Here is a 9,066-nt window from a genome sequence, read left to right as displayed (position 1 = left end):
CACCCCCTAGCCTTAGAAATGTCCTTTTTGATCATGAATGTAATGCTAATCCTCTTCAGCTTGTCTTTTCCAGGTAGACCATATTGTCTGATTTGTAATGGCTAATAGCCCTGTAATGGCCCTGGTTGGGGTAGTGGTTATGGGTTCGGCTGCTAACTGCAAGGTCAACAGTTGAAACCACCAGCTACTCCAAGGGAGAAAGACGAGACTTTCTACTCCCGTGAAGAGTTACAGCCTCAGAAAATCACAGGGACCATTCTATCCTGCCCTGTAGGGTTGCTGTGATTGGAAGCAACTAGACAGCAGTGAGTCTGTGTTTGAAAACCTAGGGTGTTGATCTTTGTGTGTTGCATTTCATTTTGGACAACATCCAATTTTCCTAGATTCATACTTTGTAAATTTTGCATTCTGATTACTAAATGGATGTCTACAGTTAATATCTTTTTGAGTCAGACCACCTTAGCAGATGAAGGTCCCAAAATTGTAGTCTTCGGGAAATCCTAAAATGTGACTACTTTGAGGAGGTAGCTCTCCCCCATTGTACTTTGAGTGCCTTCCAACCTGAGGGCTTATCTGGCACTGTTGTCGCTCAGTGCCCCTGCTGTTCAGAAGGTTTGCACTGGTCGGTTTTGTAGAAGCAAGTTACTAGGTTCTTCCTAGTGGCTCTTAGTTTGGAAGCTCCATTGAAACATGCTCATCCTGGCTGACCTTGCTGGTATTTGTAACACTGATGGAATAGCTTCCAGCCTCAGCAACATGTAAGCACACTACCTCTGTATGACAAACTGGCAGAAAAGGGAGTATTAATCCTAACGGAATAATGATATCACGTTTGCTTCTGGATGACTTGCATCAAAGGGCATCATTCCCTTAATATAAAGTAGTCTCTACACTTGTCTTTGTTATCTAGTGCTGCTCTACCAGAAATTCCACAAGTGGGTGGCTTTAAAAAAACCCAACAGATTCTAAAAAATAAATAAATAAAAATTTAAAAACATTATTTCTTTCATGGGTTCAGAGGGCAGTTCAAAACCAGAGTGGCAGCTCTAGGAGAAGGCTTTCTCACTGTGTTGACTCGGGGAATATATTTGGGTCCAGCACGCCGTGTTTCTTGGTATCAACCTTCCCTTGAGTCTTGGGTCCAAAGGAGGCACTGCTCCTGGCTGTTCTTTCTAAGGAGTAGTACCCAAACCAAAAAACACTTCTATCTAGTTGATTCTGACTCATAGCAGTTTCCCAGACTGTACATTTTTATGGAAGCTGACTCATCTTTCTCCTGCAAAGCAAATAGTGGGTTTGCACCAACCTTGCAGGAAGCAACCCAGCAACTAGCCCTTGGTAGAAGTCAATTCCTTCCTTTTCTCTCCCCCTTTATCTTTAGTATGATAAAAAGGGCTGCAGGCCACACTCCAGGGAAACTCCCCATACATCAGATCAGAGCTGTGACCTGAATTCCACCCTAATCTCTTTAAAACTGACAGGCTGATCCTATTAGATCACATCATGGGGCAGTAGCTTTGTCATTACATAGGCACTGAAGAAAAGTAAAGTCCATGAGAGCCAAAATACAGCCTTGCGTGTATCCCACTTGAACCTAGCGACCATTTCAAGAACAGATTTGATGCACTGAATACTAGTGACCAACATCCAGAGAAGTCGTGAGATGGCATCAAGAACATCATATATGAAGAAAACAAGAAGACCAAAATGGATGTCAGAAAAGGCTCTGAAATTTAATCTTCTATGTAGAGTAGCCAAAGTAAATAGAGAATATGGCATAAAACAACTGAGCACAAAATTTCAAAGAGCAGCTCAAAAAGGGAAGACAAAATAGTATAATGAAATGTTCCAAGACTTGAGATAGAAAAGCAGAACACTCGGCATATCTCAAGTTGAAAGAACCAGTGACCAAGCCTCAAGTTTCAATCTGAGTGTTCTCTGTATGAAACATTGGATGACGTAGAACCCTCACAAAAGAAGATGGAAGGAGGGAGGGGGGGAAATGAGCTGACACCAAGGGCTCAAGTGGAAAGCGGGTGTTGTGAGAATGATGAAGTCAACATATGTCCTAATGTGCTGGACACAAGTGACGTTTGTACGGATTGTGATGAGTTGTATGAGCCCCTAATAAAATGATTATTTAATTAAAAAAAAAAGAAGATGGAAAGAATACACACAGTCATTGCACCAAAAAGAATTGTTGATAATTATTTTAAAGGAGTAGTAAATTATAAGAATGGATGATAAGGAAGAAGTCCAAGCTGTACAGAGGCATTAGTGAAAATCAAGGCTCCGGGAATTAGCGGAATGCCAGTAGAACTATCTCCGCAAACTGAGGCGGTGCTGGAAGCACTCACTAGTCTGTCCGCACCAAGAACCTTGGAACACAACTACTTGGTTAACTGGCTGGAGAAGAGCCATATTTGTGTCCATTCCAAAAGTGACCCAACAGAATGTGGAACTTACCAAACAATATTGGCATCACTTGCAAATAAAATTTTGCTGAAGATAATTTTTTAAAATCATTTTATTAGGGGCTCATACAACTCTTATCACAATCCATACATCCATCCATTGTGTAAAGCACATTTGTACATTCATTGCCCTCATCTTAAAACATTTGCTCGCCACCCAAGCCCCTGGCATCAGCTCCTCATTTTTCCCCTCCCTTCTTCCCCCTCCCTCATGCACCCTAGATAATTTATGAATTATAATTTTGTCATATCTTGCACTGTCCGACGGCTCCCTTCACCCATTTTTTGTTTTGCCCATCCCCCAGGGAGAGATTATATGTAGATCCCCGTAATCGGTTTCCCCTTTCCACCCCACCCTTCCGGTATCACCACTCGAAGATAAATTTTAAATGGTTACAGCAGTACCTTCCTAATTGGTCAATACAGCAATGTCCAAACCTATGCCAGTAAATCTATAACCAACAGTAGAACTGCTACATAAGATTTCCAAAGCTGTAAATCTCTACAGGAGCAGACTGCCACATCTTTTTCCACAGGAGTATCTGATAAGCTTCAGCTGCTAAGTTTTAGGTTAGCATCCAAGCATTTAACTGCACTACCAGAGTTCCTTAAAGGCAAAGCTTACAGCCCACAAATCAGTGAGCACCGAGGCTGTGTCGGGAACTCTACTGAGTGCGTTACAGGCATGTTCTCATTTAACCCTCACAGCAGCTAGGGCTGCTTAGTTTGTCCGAGGAAGAGACTGAGGAAAAGGTAATTCATCGAGGGCACTTTACATGACAGATAGGATTGACCTGAGGCAGTCTAGCTCCAGAGCTCTGTCTACAGGCTGTCCACCTCTTGGCAACAGAAACGTATCAAATCTAAACAGTGCTTCCGTTTTTGTACTATGTGACCATTTCTCCCTCAATCCCACTTTTGTTGGGGTCCTTATTTTCTTCCTTTTCATCTGATTGACCCTTAATTGTTGCCTTCACCTGGCATTTTCTGGTCTTTAACGTATCTCTCCAAAGGTATTTCTACCCGTGCTTGTTTCCTCAACTGCAGGCCAGTGGCCCTCCCACTTTCTCTGGAGTCAATGTTTAGGAAGTCTTCCATACTCTCTCTCTCCCATATCTGATCAGATACTACTTTGCTATCCTCCTAACATGAAGACATTTCAGTTCTTAGAGCAACTTCTCCCACCCCTGGTGTCTTCTTTATTCGGTGATTCTTCTCCTACACCAGATTGTCCAGAATTCCAACTCAGTATCCTCCAGCGCCTTCTCAGACTCTCATCTAGGTTAATGTTGAGGGTGTCATGTTTTCAAGGACCAAAAACAAAACCCTTGTGCTTCAGAAATGTGAAAGCACAGCAGGCCTCAGGTGCTATTTTCATTTTCCTGCTGATTTTGTTCTGTCTTTGTCGCATCACTAATAAGACCCTTTTATGTACTGGATTCCCTTCAGGTAACAGAGCAGACCTTCAGACCAGAGAGCCTTCAGCTTCTCCACCAGTCTTTTCTGAAGGAGCCTTCCTACAGGGAATCCTGCATCAGGAAGCTTCAAGTGACTCCAAGTTTGTTCAAGGCAGGGATGAGGAAAGCCTTTTGGAAGAGAAGAAACAGCTGTTGAGACCAAGAACCGATTCCCATAAGAAGAAACGTTCTGGAAAAGTGACCCTTGCAGACGCTGCCTTGCAGGCGGAGGATAATATGCGTTCAAGTGGGCTTCAGGAACAAGTTTCTCCCTCTGCTATCCATGGGTCAGATAAAGACCCCATTTTCCTTAGAGGTAAATTTCCTTACGAGTGCCAAGAATGTGGAAAAGGCTTTAACACAAAAAGCACTTTTGTTCGACATCTGCGATTTCACACTGAACTTAAATTCTATGAAAACAATCGCTGTAAGAAAACCTGTAGCATGAACTCAAATCTCGGTCATACTAAAGAGCAGCCCTGTAACTACAGTGCATGTGGAAAAGTCTTGGGCCACAGTTCCTCGTTGACCTCTCCTAATAAAGTCGGCACCAGCGAACAGCCCGTTGAGTGCAAAGAATGTGAGAAAAGTTTGAGTGCTGGTTCTTCCATTAACTACCACATGAGAAGTCATACTAGAGAGTTACCCTTTGAATATAGGGCGCTTACAAATACCTTCAAGTTAAGACTACGGAGTTATGCAGGTTTTCATCAGAAACGTAGGAAGGCTTTTCCCTAGTGATCCTGCCTCAGTCTGCATCAAAGTACTCCCACTGTGGACTGTCTGAACGTAACTGCCAAGGACATGAACTGTTCACAGTGTGAATCTAGCAGCTGAGAAGTCACACTGAAGAGGAACTCCTTCAGTGCCCTTCACTGCCACGAGAACACCTGGGGCGGACCCTCATTGCCTTGTTCTCGAAAATGCCATGTTTGTATCGGGCAAAGCTCAGGCTTCGTCTCTCATGAGGAAGAACACTGAGGAAGTTACTGTAAATCTAGAAAATGTTTTCAGTCACAGGTCTTCATTACTAGAAAACTCAGGGATTTTGTAAAGAGGGAGAACAAAGAGGAAGAGGGAGACACTTTAAAAGGACAAAACAAATGTCTCCACAAACTCAGCATATCGGAATCTGCCATTGTTATATTTTAGTGGGAGTAAGGGAGCCTTCATCTCCTTCCTGTGGTTCTCTGTCAAGCCCACTTGCTGCTGCCCTTTGTAGAGAGAGGGCCATTCGTGGGCAGCTCCGTAAACATGTATGGAAAACCTATTTTATGCCAGATGTTTCTTCCAATCCATGAGAAGTTAAATTTTTGTAAACACTTAAACCATGAGATACTCAAAGATCTACATGTTGACAGCCACATTTTATTGAATGGCTTGTCTACTCAAGGCTTTGGTTTTTTTTATTACTTCGTTAATGAGTTGCCAATGCCCAACCCTCTGTCCTGATTGCATTTTACTTCTTTGTTTTATTTTCTTGGTGACAGATTTGTTCTTGTATTTATTATTATTACAATGATTTCTAAGATTATCTCTGTATAAAAGAACAACTTCAAGTTCCACTCGGTTTTCTACAGCTAAAATTAGCAATAGAAAACCCAATTAAGTGAAATACATGATAAACGGGAAAATGGAGAATTCTCATTGTTTAAACTTAGGTTTATTTGAAGGATTGCTGCAAAATGAAAGTGGGATTTCAGCAAGTGGGTCAGGATGTCTATGCAAGTTATTGTGTGAGTTTCACAGTCGCCGCCATGGACTTACCTTGATGTCACCACCTGAGTACTTTGACACTCCTCCTCTGCGATCGTCTCTTAAGTTTGGGTTTTAGACCGTCTAACTAGTGCTATGTGAGGTTTCAAAATTACTGACAAAGGTTAAGAAAGAAAAAAAGAAAAGGTTAAGAAAGAATGTTTTTTTCAAGTTCAGCCTTTCCCAGAGCCTTTTCTCGTACCACTTACACCCTGTACTTCACTCATGTTGTCTCCAGTGGAGTGCATAATGTCTCTGCAGTACATTCCGAAATTCCAGACTCCCTGCCCAGCCCAATGCGTAACGCCCTCTGCCGCAAGGATTCACTGACGTCCATTATCCACATGTCACGGTGAATGCGATTTTCAGTGGTTTTTGTTAGCTGTCCCGCTGCCTTGCCCTGATGCACGGTGAGCTCGTGCGCACAATTGTATAGATGCTGCCCCGCCTTGTGCCATTCCCATCATTTCAGACTTGATCATTGGGATCATACATCGCCTGTCGTTTACTAGTATCACTCACACATTCACACACTGACGGGATCATGGGTGTCACCCCGTGCATGTCCCTTCCTACCACCACCATATCCAGTGAATCGTTTCAGTGGTCCTAGGTCATTAGACTGCACCCACCATTCCATTTTCCCATACTGAGCTATTTCCCATCTTTTGATTCCAGTGGTTTGTCCTGACTCCTAAAAATTATCAGGCTGAGTAAAATCAATCAAAAAGGACAAATAATGACTCCACAGTGTCTTCGTGGCTGGGGTGGCATAAGAGAGGTGGAAAAGTAATTACTGTTTAGAAGTCATTGAGTTTCGGTTTATGGTGATGGAAAATTGTGTCAATGGTTACTGGTGATAGTTGCACAATATAATTGATGTAATCTGGGTTACTGAATTGTCCATGTCAAGGATGTTAGGTTGGCAAGTTTGTGTAGTTTCTCACCATGAAAAAAGGTGTGATGTTTGGGAACTGATTGTGGTGGTGATTGTACAACTCTTTAATATGACCAAACGAATTAAATGTCAATAAAACTTTTAAATTCTAAAACAAAAGGTGTACTTTAAATATATGTCATTTATTGTGTATCATTTATACCTTAATGCTTTTTTAAAAGGTTCAAATGAAAAACTTTGAAAATCCAGGTTGGGAAAGTCTGTATCAGTTCCACTCTCTCCCTCCTGCTCTGGGCGAGGTAGCCTTGCCTCAGGAGCAACAACTACTGGCGAGAATGAAGACCTTTTCCATCTGAGTCAACTGGAATGATGGCTGGAATATCTATACTCGGTTTCACGTCAAATTGATGCCGACTCATAAGGACCCTATAGGACAGGGCAGAACTGCCCCTGTGGGTTTCTGAAACGAAGTCTATAAAAGTAGAAAGTCCCATCTTTTTCTTTTTTAACATTTTATTAGGGGCTCATACAACTGTTATCCCAATCCATAAGTCCCATCTTTTTCCCACAGAACTGCTATGACTTCAAACTGCTGACCTTGTGGCTTGAAGCCCAGTGCATAACTGCTGTACCAGGGCTCCTCTCCCCTGCCTGTGACCTCAAGGCAAACAGTTCAACGAGATTTTGGGAATCCACACCACCTTTGTTTAACCCGACTGAATTCAACTACATGAATACCAGGAGTCCTGAGAACTGCACATGTACCACACAGCATAGTCACTGGTTCATGTATGGAAGCACTTTTTCCAGAGTCATACCGTGTCATTAGCTACAGTCTCTTGTATTCCCTATTCAGTCATGGAGCAATCAGTGACCCTGAAGACCCTGCCTCCTGGGTTCTGGACGTCAGAGCCCATGGCTACTTTGAAGGGCCTGGGGAAGATCCCTTCAATAATATTGGTTTCTTAAAATATTAGCTACCCAGTGTTCCCAGAAACACTAGCGTTTGTAGCAAGCGCTCCCTCTGCATGGTGACCTTGGAGCCCACTAGTCCTGGGCAGCCAGGCCACAAATAAGTGCCACAAAGCCCTGCAGTTTTTCTGAAGCCACAATGCAAATTAGTCCTAAATGACGAAGAGGTTTTTTGCCATTATATTCTGCCCCTCTGAGAAACACAAGCTGGCAGAGCCCAATCTCACGTTCAAACTGCCACAGAGTAAATGGAACCCCCACGATTAAAAGTACTTAAAAGTCCATTGTACACATTTAAGCAATGTGTAGCAGATAGTTCCAGGGTTGGTGACTCGCTGGTCTGAAAAGTCACCAGCATCACAGGAGGTAAGTGTTCCTGAATGCGGAGTATTTCTCTTCAGGGTAGCAGCAGAACTCCAGTCTTAGAGGACAAAACGGTCAGGTTCATGCCCTAACTAGTTAAGAAGAGCTCATAATGATTTCCACCTGAAAGGGGGAGAATAAAGGTTTGCTTCCTTGAACACCTTAGGTCAGAGGTTCTCAACCTAGGGGCCGCGACCCTGTAGGGGGGTCAAACGACTCACAGAGGTCACCCAATTCATAACTAGCAAAATTACAGTGATGAAGTAGCAACAAAAATATTTTGATGGGGCTGGGGGGTCACCAACCCCTTGAGGAACTGTATGAGAGGGTTGAGGCATTAGGAAGGTTGAGAACCACTGCCTTGGGTGTCGATGATGCACATTGTGCAAACCTTCCAGGGGTCCAGGTGAAAGAATGTATATCTTAGAAACCGGTGGTGATGGAAATCTTGAAAGAGTCCCGGACAGGTTAAAAGTAGAGTACAACTTCTTAAAACTTGTCATATAACTGAAGCTTATGAAATACTTAAATGGAAAAGCAAATTGAATAGATTGGTCTCTCACAAAGGCTTGACTCAACTGCCATTGTTTAGAATAAGGAAATCTCATATTCTCTGCACATGAAGTCTCTTGAATGAAGCCAAATCATTTACTAGAGGATTTCCCACGTTCATTACAGTCATGGTCTTTCTCCAGTGTGAACTCTCTGGTATGAAATGAGCATAGAGTCCTGTCTAATAGATTTCACACACATTTTATTTTAAAGGCTTTTCTCTACTGTGAATAATTCTGTGTAAGGCACTCGTAATATCTATCTCCCATGTGGACTCGTGTCCAATGATGGTGTAACTAACTATAGCTAAAAGATTTCCTACATTCCCTTCTAAGGCCTTTCTCCTGTGTGGGCTTTTTGGTGTTTTATGAGGATGGAGTTGTAGGCAAAGGATTTTCCACATTTATTACATCCATAAGACCTTACTCCAATGAATTTGCCAGTGTTCAATAAGGAGAGGCTCTGGGTGATCGTATATTTGATATTTTCCAGGAGTTTTGTAAGGATGACAAGTATAGGGAAGTTGGTTGGCTGGTCCTTCTTACAATGGACAGTGTGATTAAGGAGAGGGATGATCTCAGAGCCTCAAAAGCGC

This window comes from Echinops telfairi, unplaced genomic scaffold (genome assembly GCF_000313985.2).
Source record: "Echinops telfairi isolate 266 unplaced genomic scaffold, ASM31398v2 ScPeMD7_655;HRSCAF=1070, whole genome shotgun sequence".
Classification (NCBI taxonomy): domain Eukaryota; kingdom Metazoa; phylum Chordata; class Mammalia; order Afrosoricida; family Tenrecidae; genus Echinops; species Echinops telfairi.
The sequence above is the reverse complement of the archived record's forward strand: the minus strand, read 5'-3'. Positions refer to the sequence as shown.